This window comes from Nerophis ophidion, linkage group LG28, assembly GCF_033978795.1.
Source record: "Nerophis ophidion isolate RoL-2023_Sa linkage group LG28, RoL_Noph_v1.0, whole genome shotgun sequence".
Lineage (NCBI taxonomy): Eukaryota > Metazoa > Chordata > Actinopteri > Syngnathiformes > Syngnathidae > Nerophis > Nerophis ophidion.
The window spans coordinates 32,044,505-32,061,328 of NC_084638.1; positions in this window are offsets into that span (position 1 = coordinate 32,044,505).

The following is a 16,824-nucleotide window of genomic DNA, read 5'->3' on the forward strand; positions in this document are numbered from 1 at the left end:
CATGTATCACACATCATGTATCACACATCATGTATCACACATCATGTATACCACATCATGTATCACACATCATATATCACACATCATGTATCACACATCATGTATCACACATCATGTATCACACATCATGTATCACACATCATGTATACCACATCATGTATCACACATCATATATCACACATCATGTATCACACATCATGTATCACACGTCATGTATCAAACATCATGTATCACACATCACGTATCACACATCATGTAACACACGTCATGTATCACACATCATGTATCACACGTCAAGTATCACACATCATGTATCACACGTCATGTATCAAACGTCATGTATCACACATCATGTATCACACGTCATGTATCACACATCATGTATCACACGTCATGTATCACACATCATGTATCACACATCATATATCACACATCATGTATCACACATCATGTATCACACGTCATGTATCAAACATCATGTATCACACATCACGTATCACACATCATGTATCACACATCATGTATCACACATCATGTATCACACATCATGTATCACACATCATGTATCACACATCATATATCACACATCATGTATCACACATCATGTAGCACACATCATGTATCACACATCATGTATCACACATCATGTATCACACATCATGTATCACACGTCATGTATCACACATCATGTATCACACATCATGTATCACACATCATGTATAACACATCATGTATGACACATCATGTATCACACATCATGTATCACACATCATGTATCACACATCATGTATCACACATCATGTATCAAACATCATGTATCACACATCACGTATCACACATCATGTATCACACATCATGTATAAAACATCATGTATCACACATCATGTGTCACACATCATGTATCACACATCATGTATCACACATCATGTATCACACATCATATATCACACATCATGTATCACACATCATGTATCAAACATCATGTATCACACATCACGTATCACACATCATGTATCACACGTCATGTATCAAACATCATGTATCACACATCACGTATCACACATCATGTATCACACATCATGTATCACACATCATGTATCACACATCATGTATCACACATCATGTATCACACATCATATATCACACATCATGTATCACACATCATGTAGCACACATCATGTATCACACATCATGTATCACACATCATGTATCACACGTCATGTATCACACATCATGTATCACACATCATGTATCACACATCATGTATCACACATCATGTATCACACATCATATATCACACATCACGTATCACACATCATGTATCAAACATCATGTATCACACATCACGTATCACACATCATGTATCACACATCATGTGTCACACATCATGAATCACACATCATGTATCACACGTCATGTATCACACATCATGTATCACACATCAGTATCACACATCATATATCACACATCATGTATCACACATCATGTGTCACACATCATGTATCACACGTCATGTATCACACATCATGTATCACACATCATGTATCACACATCATATATCACACATCGAGTATCACACATCATGTATCAAACATCATGTATCACACATCACGTATCAGACATCATGTATCACACATCATGTGTCACACATGATGTATCACACATCATGTATCACACATCATGTATCAAACATCATGTATCACACATCATGTATCAAACATCATGTATCACACGTCATGTATCACACATCATGTATCACACATCATGTATCACACATCATGTATCACACATCATGTATCACAAGTCATGTATCACACATCATGTATCACACATCATGTATCACACATCATGTATCACACATCATGTATCACACATCATGTGTCACACATCATGTATCACACGTCATGTATCACACATCATGTATCACACATCATGTATCACACATCATGTATCACACATCATGTATCACACATCATGTATCACACATCATGTGTCACACATCATGTATCACACGTCATGTATCACACATCATGTATCACACATCATGTATCACACATCATGTATCACACATCATATATCACACATCATATATCACACGTCATGTATCACACATCATGTATCACACATCATGTATCACACATCATGTATCACACATCATATATCACACATCATGTATCAAACATCATGTATCACACATCATATATCACACATCATATATCACACATCATGTATCACACATCATGTATCACACATCATATATCACACATCATGTATCACCCATCATATATCACACATCATATATCACACATCATGTATCACACATCATATATCACACGTCATGTATCACACAACATATATCACACGTCATGTATCACACATCATATATCACACATCATGTATCACACATCATATATCACACATCATGTATCAAACATCATGTATCACACATCATATATCACACATCATATATCACACATCATGTATCACACATCATATATCACACATCATGTATCACACATCATATATCACACATCATATATCACACATCATGTATCACACATCATATATCAAACGTCATGTATCACACAATATATATCACACGTCATGTATCACACATCATATATCACACATCATGTATCACACATCATGTATCACACATCATGTATCACACATCATATATCACACGTCATGTATCACACGTCATGTATCACACATCATGTATCACACATCATGTATCACACGTCATGTATCACACATCATGTATCACACGTCATGTCTCACACATCATATATCACACATCATGTATCACACATCATGTATCACACATCATATATCACACATCATGTATCACACGTCATGTATCACACATCATGTATCACACATCATGTATCACACATCATGTATCACACATCATATATCACACATCATGTATCACACATCATGTATCACACATCATGTATCACACATCATGTATCAAACATCATGTATCACACATCATGTATCACACATCATGTATCACACATCATGTATCACACATCATGTATCACACATCATGTATCACACATCATGTATCACACGTCATGTATCACACATCATATATCACACATCATGTATCACACATCATGTATCAAACATCATGTATCACACATCATGTATCACACATCATGTATCACACGTCATGTATCACACATCATGTATCACACATCATGTATCACACATCATGTATCATACATCATATATCACACATAATGTATCACACATCATGTATCACACATCATGTATCACACATCATGTATCAAACATCATGTATCACACATCATGTATCAAACATCATGTATCACACGTCATGTATCACACATCATGTATCACACATCATGTATCACACATCACGTATCACACATCACGTATCACACATCATGTATCACACATCATGTATCACACATCATGTATCACACATCATGTATCACACGTCATGTATCACACATCATGTATCACACATCATGTATCACACATCATGTATCACACATCATATATCACACATCATGTATCACACATCATGTATCACATCATGTATCACACATCATGTATCAAACATCATGTATCACACATCATGTATCACACATCATGTATCACACATCATGTATCACACATCATGTGTCAAACATCATGTATCACACATTATGTATCACACATCATGTATCACACATCATGTATCACACATCATATATCACACATCATATATCACACATCATGTATCACACATCATGTATCACACATCATGTATCACACATCATGTGTCACACATCATATATCACACATCATGTATCACATATCATGTATCAAACATCATGTATCACACATCACGTATCAAACATCATGTATCAAACATCATGTATCACACATCATGTATCACACATCATGTATCACACATCATGTATCACACATCATGTATCACACATCATGTATCAAACATCATGTATCACACATCATGTATCACACATCATGTATCACACATCATGTATCACACATCATGTATCACACATCATGTATACCACATCATGTATCACACATCATATATCACACATCATGTATCACACATCATGTATCACACATCATGTATCACACGTCATGTATCACACATCATGTATCACACGTCATGTATCACACGTCATGTATCACACATCATGTATCACACGTCATGTATCACACGTCATGTATCACACATCATGTATTACACGTCATGTATCACACATCATGTATCACACGTCATGTATCACACATCATGTATCACACATCATATATCACACATCATGTATCACACATCATGTATCACACGTCATGTATCAAACATCATGTATCACACATCACGTATCACACATCATGTATCACACATCATGTATCACACATCATGTATCACACATCATGTATCACACATCATATATCACACATCATGTATCAAACATCATGTATGACACATCATGTATCACACATCATGTATCACACATCATATATCACACATCATGTATCAAACATCATGTATGACACATCATGTATCACACATCATGTAGCACACATCATGTATCACACATCATGTATCACACATCATGTATCACACATCATGTATCACACGTCATGTATCACACATCATGTATCACACATCATGTATCACACATCATGTATCACACATCATGTATCACACATCATGTATCACACATCACGTATCACACATCATATATCACACATCATGTATAAAACATCATGTATCACACATCATGTGTCACACATCATGCATCACACGTCATGTATCACACATCATGTATCACACATCATGTATCACACATCATATATCACACATCATGTATCACACATCACGTATCAAACATCATGTATCACACATCACGTATCACACATCATGTATCACACGTCATGTATCAAACATCATGTATCACACATCACGTATCACACATCATGTATCACACATCATGTATCACACATCATGTATCACACATCATGTGTCACACATCATGTATCACACATCATGTATCACACGTCATGTATCACACATCATGTATCACACATCATGTATCACACATCATATATCACACATCATGTATCACACATCATGTGTCACACATCATGTATCACACGTCATGTATCACACATCATGTATCACACATCATGTATCACACATCATATATCACACATCATGTATCACACATCATGTATCAAACATCATGTATCACACATCACGTATCACACATCATGTATCACACATCATGTATCACACATCATGTAGCACACATCATGTATCACACATCATGTATCACACATCATGTATCACACATCATATATCACACATCATGTATCACACATCATGTATCACACATCATGTATCACACATCATGTGTCACACATCATGTATCACACGTCATGTATCACACATCATGTATCACACATCATGTGTCATACATCATATATCACACATCATGTATCACACATCATGTATCACACATCATGTATCACACATCATGTATCACACATCATGTGTCATACATCATATATCACACATCATGTATCACACATCATGTATCACACATCATGTATCACACATCATGTATCACACATCATGTATCACACATCATGTATCACACATCATGTATCACACATCATGTATCACACATCATGTATCACACATCATATATCACACATCATGTATCAGATATCATGTAGCACACATCATGTATCACACATCATGTATCACACATCATGTATCACACATCATGTATCACACTTCATGTATCACACATCATGTATCACACATCATGTATCACACATCATGTATCACACATCATATATCACACATCATGTATCACACATCATATATCACACATCATATATCACACATCATGTATCACACATCATATATCAAACGTCATGTATCACACAACATATATCACACGTCATGTATCACACATCATATATCACACATCATGTATCACACATCATGTATCACACATCATGTATCACACATCATATATCACACATCATGTATCACACATCATGTATCACACATCATGTATCACACATCATGTATCACACGTCATGTATCACACATCATGTATCACACGTCATGTTTCACACATCATATATCACATATCATGTATCACACATCATGTATCACACATCATGTATCACACATCATGTATCACACATCATGTATCACACGTCATGTATCACACATCATGTATCACACATCATGTATCACACATCATGTATCATACATCATATATAACACATCATGTATCACACATCATGTATCACACATCATGTATCACACATCATGTATCAAACATCATGTATCACACATCATGTATCACACATCATGTATCACACATCATGTATCACACATCATGTATCACACGTCATGTATCACACATCATGTATCACACGTCATGTATCACACATTTTATATCACACATCATGTATCACACATCATGTATCACACATCATGTATCACACATCATGTATCACACATCATGTATCACACGTCATGTATCACACATCATGTATCACACATCATGTATCACACATCATGTATCACACATCATATATCACACATCATGTATCACACATCATGTATCACACATCATGTATCACACATCATGTATCAAACATCATGTATCACACATCATGTATCACACATCACGTATCACACATCATGTATCACACATCATGTATCACACATCATGTATCACACATCATGTATCACACATCATGTATCACACATCATATATCACACATCATGTATCACACGTCATGTATCACACATCATGTATCACACATCATGTATCAAACATCATGTATCACACATCATGTATCACACATCACGTATCACACATCTTGTATCACACATCATGTATCACACATCATGTATCACACATCATGTATCACACATCATGTATCAAACATCATGTATCACACATCATGTATCACACATCACGTATCACACATCATGTATCACACATCATGTATCACACATCATGTATCACACATCATGTATCAAACATCATGTATCACACATCATGTATCACACATCATATATCACAATCATGTATCACACATCATGTATCACACATCATGTATCACACATCATGTATCACACGTCATGTATCACACATCATGTATCACACATCATGTATCACACATCATGTATCACACATCATATATCACACATCATGTATCACACATCATGTATCACACATCATGTATCACACATCATGTATCAAACATCATGTATCACACATCATGTATCACACATCATGTATCACACATCATGTATCACACATCATGTGTGAAACATCATGTATCACACATCATGTATCACACATCATGTATCACACATCATGTATCACACATCAAATATCACACATCATATATCACACATCATGTATCACATATCATGTATCACACATCATGTGTCACACATCATATATCAAACATCATGTATCACACATCATGTATCAAACATCATGTATCACACATCACGTATCACACATCATGTATCAAACATCATGTATCACACATCATGTATCACACATAATGTATCACACATCATGTATCAAACATCATGTATCACACATCATGTATCACACATCATGTATCACACATCATGTATCACACATCATGTATCACACATCATGTATACCACATCATGTATCACACATCATATATCACACATCATGTATCACACATCATGTATCACACATCATGTATCACACATCATGTATACCACATCATGTATCACACATCATACATCACACATCATGTATCACACATCATGTATCACACGTCATGTATCAAACATCATGTATCACACATCATGTATCACACATCATGTATCAAACATCATGTATCACACATCATGTATCACACATCACGTATCACACATCATGTATCACACATCACGTATCACACATCATGTATCACACATCATGTATCAAACATCATGTATCACACATCATGTATCACACATCATATATCACACATCATGTATCACACGTCATGTATCACACATCATGTATCACACATCATGTATCAAACATCATGTATCACACATCATGTATCACACATCACGTATCATACATCATGTATCACACATCATGTATCACACATCATGTATCACACATCATATATCACACATCATGTATCACACATCATATATCACACATCATATATCACACATCATGTATCACACATCATATATCAAACGTCATGTATCACACAATATATATCACACGTCATGTATCACACATCATATATCACACATCATGTATCACACATCATGTATCACACATCATGTATCACACATCATATATCACACGTCATGTATCACACGTCATGTATCACACATCATGTATCACACATCATGTATCACACGTCATGTATCACACATCATGTATCACACGTCATGTCTCACACATCATATATCACACATCATGTATCACACATCATGTATCACACATCATATATCACACATCATGTATCACACGTCATGTATCACACATCATGTATCACACATCATGTATCACACATCATGTATCACACATCATATATCACACATCATGTATCACACATCATGTATCACACATCATGTATCACACATCATGTATCAAACATCATGTATCACACATCATGTATCACACATCATGTATCACACATCATGTATCACACATCATGTATCACACATCATGTATCACACATCATGTATCACACGTCATGTATCACACATCATATATCACACATCATGTATCACACATCATGTATCAAACATCATGTATCACACATCATGTATCACACATCATGTATCACACGTCATGTATCACACATCATGTATCACACATCATGTATCACACATCATGTATCATACATCATATATCACACATAATGTATCACACATCATGTATCACACATCATGTATCACACATCATGTATCAAACATCATGTATCACACATCATGTATCAAACATCATGTATCACACGTCATGTATCACACATCATGTATCACACATCATGTATCACACATCACGTATCACACATCACGTATCACACATCATGTATCACACATCATGTATCACACATCATGTATCACACATCATGTATCACACGTCATGTATCACACATCATGTATCACACATCATGTATCACACATCATGTATCACACATCATATATCACACATCATGTATCACACATCATGTATCACATCATGTATCACACATCATGTATCAAACATCATGTATCACACATCATGTATCACACATCATGTATCACACATCATGTATCACACATCATGTGTCAAACATCATGTATCACACATTATGTATCACACATCATGTATCACACATCATGTATCACACATCATATATCACACATCATATATCACACATCATGTATCACACATCATGTATCACACATCATGTATCACACATCATGTGTCACACATCATATATCACACATCATGTATCACATATCATGTATCAAACATCATGTATCACACATCACGTATCAAACATCATGTATCAAACATCATGTATCACACATCATGTATCACACATCATGTATCAAACATCATGTATCACACATCATGTATCACACATCATGTATCAAACATCATGTATCACACATCATGTATCACACATCATGTATCACACATCATGTATCACACATCATGTATCACACATCATGTATACCACATCATGTATCACACATCATATATCACACATCATGTATCACACATCATGTATCACACATCATGTATCACACGTCATGTATCACACATCATGTATCACACGTCATGTATCACACGTCATGTATCACACATCATGTATCACACGTCATGTATCACACGTCATGTATCACACATCATGTATTACACGTCATGTATCACACATCATGTATCACACGTCATGTATCACACATCATGTATCACACATCATATATCACACATCATGTATCACACATCATGTATCACACGTCATGTATCAAACATCATGTATCACACATCACGTATCACACATCATGTATCACACATCATGTATCACACATCATGTATCACACATCATGTATCACACATCATATATCACACATCATGTATCAAACATCATGTATGACACATCATGTATCACACATCATGTATCACACATCATATATCACACATCATGTATCAAACATCATGTATGACACATCATGTATCACACATCATGTAGCACACATCATGTATCACACATCATGTATCACACATCATGTATCACACATCATGTATCACACGTCATGTATCACACATCATGTATCACACATCATGTATCACACATCATGTATCACACATCATGTATCACACATCATGTATCACACATCACGTATCACACATCATATATCACACATCATGTATAAAACATCATGTATCACACATCATGTGTCACACATCATGCATCACACGTCATGTATCACACATCATGTATCACACATCATGTATCACACATCATATATCACACATCATGTATCACACATCACGTATCAAACATCATGTATCACACATCACGTATCACACATCATGTATCACACGTCATGTATCAAACATCATGTATCACACATCACGTATCACACATCATGTATCACACATCATGTATCACACATCATGTATCACACATCATGTGTCACACATCATGTATCACACATCATGTATCACACGTCATGTATCACACATCATGTATCACACATCATGTATCACACATCATATATCACACATCATGTATCACACATCATGTGTCACACATCATGTATCACACGTCATGTATCACACATCATGTATCACACATCATGTATCACACATCATATATCACACATCATGTATCGCACATCATGTATCAAACATCATGTATCACACATCACGTATCACACATCATGTATCACACATCATGTATCACACATCATGTAGCACACATCATGTATCACACATCATGTATCACACATCATGTATCACACATCATATATCACACATCATGTATCACACATCATGTATCACACATCATGTATCACACATCATGTGTCACACATCATGTATCACACGTCATGTATCACACATCATGTATCACACATCATGTGTCATACATCATATATCACACATCATGTATCACACATCATGTATCACACATCATGTATCACACATCATGTATCACACATCATGTGTCATACATCATATATCACACATCATGTATCACACATCATGTATCACACATCATGTATCACACATCATGTATCACACATCATGTATCACACATCATGTATCACACATCATGTATCACACATCATGTATCACACATCATATATCACACATCATGTATCAGATATCATGTAGCACACATCATGTATCACACATCATGTATCACACATCATGTATCACACATCATGTATCACACTTCATGTATCACACATCATGTATCACACATCATGTATCACACATCATGTATCACACATCATATATCACACATCATGTATCACACATCATATATCACACATCATATATCACACATCATGTATCACACATCATATATCAAACGTCATGTATCACACAACATATATCACACGTCATGTATCACACATCATATATCACACATCATGTATCACACATCATGTATCACACATCATGTATCACACATCATATATCACACATCATGTATCACACATCATGTATCACACATCATGTATCACACATCATGTATCACACGTCATGTATCACACATCATGTATCACACGTCATGTTTCACACATCATATATCACATATCATGTATCACACATCATGTATCACACATCATGTATCACACATCATGTATCACACATCATGTATCACACGTCATGTATCACACATCATGTATCACACATCATGTATCACACATCATGTATCATACATCATATATAACACATCATGTATCACACATCATGTATCACACATCATGTATCACACATCATGTATCAAACATCATGTATCACACATCATGTATCACACATCATGTATCACACATCATGTATCACACATCATGTATCACACGTCATGTATCACACATCATGTATCACACGTCATGTATCACACATTTTATATCACACATCATGTATCACACATCATGTATCACACATCATGTATCACACATCATGTATCACACATCATGTATCACACGTCATGTATCACACATCATGTATCACACATCATGTATCACACATCATGTATCACACATCATATATCACACATCATGTATCACACATCATGTATCACACATCATGTATCACACATCATGTATCAAACATCATGTATCACACATCATGTATCACACATCACGTATCACACATCATGTATCACACATCATGTATCACACATCATGTATCACACATCATGTATCACACATCATGTATCACACATCATATATCACACATCATGTATCACACGTCATGTATCACACATCATGTATCACACATCATGTATCAAACATCATGTATCACACATCATGTATCACACATCACGTATCACACATCTTGTATCACACATCATGTATCACACATCATGTATCACACATCATGTATCACACATCATGTATCAAACATCATGTATCACACATCATGTATCACACATCACGTATCACACATCATGTATCACACATCATGTATCACACATCATGTATCACACATCATGTATCAAACATCATGTATCACACATCATGTATCACACATCATATATCACAATCATGTATCACACATCATGTATCACACATCATGTATCACACATCATGTATCACACGTCATGTATCACACATCATGTATCACACATCATGTATCACACATCATGTATCACACATCATATATCACACATCATGTATCACACATCATGTATCACACATCATGTATCACACATCATGTATCAAACATCATGTATCACACATCATGTATCACACATCATGTATCACACATCATGTATCACACATCATGTGTGAAACATCATGTATCACACATCATGTATCACACATCATGTATCACACATCATGTATCACACATCAAATATCACACATCATATATCACACATCATGTATCACATATCATGTATCACACATCATGTGTCACACATCATATATCACACATCATGTATCACACATCATGTATCAAACATCATGTATCACACATCACGTATCACACATCATGTATCAAACATCATGTATCACACATCATGTATCACACATAATGTATCACACATCATGTATCAAACATCATGTATCACACATCATGTATCACACATCATGTATCACACATCATGTATCACACATCATGTATCACACATCATGTATACCACATCATGTATCACACATCATATATCACACATCATGTATCACACATCATGTATCACACATCATGTATCACACATCATGTATACCACATCATGTATCACACATCATACATCACACATCATGTATCACACATCATGTATCACACGTCATGTATCAAACATCATGTATCACACATCATGTATCACACATCATGTATCAAACATCATGTATCACACATCATGTATCACACATCACGTATCACACATCATGTATCACACATCACGTATCACACATCATGTATCACACATCATGTATCAAACATCATGTATCACACATCATGTATCACACATCATATATCACACATCATGTATCACACGTCATGTATCACACATCATGTATCACACATCATGTATCAAACATCATGTATCACACATCATGTATCACACATCACGTATCATACATCATGTATCACACATCATGTATCACACATCATGTATCACACATCATGTATCAAACATCATGTATCACACATCATGTATCACACATCACGTATCACACATCATGTATCACACATCATGTATCACACATCATGTATCACACATCATGTATCAAACATCATGTATCACACATCATGTATCACACATCATATATCACACATCATGTATCACACATCATGTATCACACATCATGTATCACACATCATGTATCACACGTCATGTATCACACATCATGTATCACACATCATGTATCACACATCATGTATCACACATCATATATCACACATCATGTATCACACATCATGTATCACACATCATGTATCACACATCATGTATCAAACATCATGTATCACACATCATGTATCACACATCATGTATCACACATCATGTGTGAAACATCATGTATCACACATCATGTATCACACATCATGTATCACACATCAAATATCACACATCATATATCACACATCATGTATCACACATCATGTATCACACATCATGTGTCACACATCATATATCACACATCATGTATCACACATCATGTATCAAACATCATGTATCACACATCACGTATCACACATCATGTATCAAACATCATGTATCACACATCATGTATCACACATAATGTATCACACATCATGTATCAAACATCATGTATCACACATCATGTATCACACATCATGTATCACACATCATGTATCACACATCATGTATCACACATCATGTATCACACATCAGTATCACACATCATATATCACACATCATGTATCACACATCATGTGTCACACATCATGTATCACACGTCATGTATCACACATCATGTATACCACATCATGTATCACACATCATATATCACACATCATGTATCACACATCATGTATCACACATCATGTATCACACATCATGTATCACACATCATGTATACCACATCATGTATCACACATCATATATCACACATCATGTATCACACATCATGTATACCACATCATGTATCACACATCATATATCACACATCATGTATCACACATCATGTATCACACATCATGTATCACACATCATGTATCACACATCATGTATACCACATCATGTATCACACATCATATATCACACATCATGTATCACACATCATGTATCACACGTCATGTATCAAACATCATGTATCACACATCACGTATCACACATCATGTAACACACGTCATGTATCACACATCATGTATCACACTTCATGTATCACACATCATGTATCACACGTCATGTATCAAACGTCATGTATCACACATCATGTATCACACGTCATGTATCACACATCATGTATCACACGTCATGTATCACACATCATGTATCACACATCATATATCACACATCATGTATCACACATCATGTATCACACGTCATGTATCAAACATCATGTATCACACATCACGTATCACACATCATGTATCACACATCATGTATCACACATCATGTATCACACATCATGTATCACACATCATGTATCACACATCATATATCACACATCATGTATCACACATCATGTAGCACACATCATGTATCACACATCATGTATCACACATCATGTATCACACATCATGTATCACACGTCATGTATCACACATCATGTATCACACATCATGTATCACACATCATGTATAACACATCATGTATCACACATCATGTATCACACATCATGTATCACACATCATGTATCACACATCATGTATCACACATCATGTAGCACACATCATGTATCACACATCATGTATCACACATCATATATCACACATCATGTATCACACATCATGTATCACACATCATGTATCACACATCATGTGTCACACATCATGTATCACACGTCATGTATCACACATCATGTATCACACATCATGTATCACACATCATGTATCACACATCATGTATCACACATCATGTATCAAACATCATGTATCACACATCACGTATCAGACATCATGTATCACACATCATGTGTCACACATGATGTATCACACATCATGTATCACACATCATGTATCAAACATCATGTATCACACATCATGTATCAAACATCATGTATCACACGTCATGTATCACACATCATGTATCACACATCATGTATCACACATCATGTATCACACATCATGTATCACACGTCATGTATCACACATCATGTATCACACATCATGTATCACACATCATGTATCACACATCATATATCACACATCATATATCACACATCATGTATCACACATCATGTATCACACATCATGTATCACACATCATGTGTCACACATCATGTATCACACGTCATGTATCACACATCATGTATCACACATCATGTATCACACATCATGTATCACACATCATGTATCACACATCATGTATCACACATCATGTGTCACACATCATGTATCACACGTCATGTATCACACATCATGTATCACACATCATGTATCACACATCATGTATCACACATCATATATCACACATCATATATCACACGTCATGTATCACACATCATGTATCACACATCATGTATCACACATCATGTATCACACATCATATATCACACATCATGTATCAAACATCATGTATCACACATCATATATCACACATCATATATCACACATCATGTATCACACATCATGTATCACACATCATATATCACACATCATGTATCACACATCATATATCACACATCATATATCACACATCATGTATCACACATCATATATCACACGTCATGTATCACACAACATATATCACACGTCATGTATCACACATCATATATCACACATCATATATCACATATTATGTATCACACATCATGTATCACACATCATATATCACACATCATGTATCACACATCATATATCACACATCATGTATCAAACATCATGTATCACACATCATATATCACACATCATATATCACACATCATGTATCACACATCATATATCACACGTCATG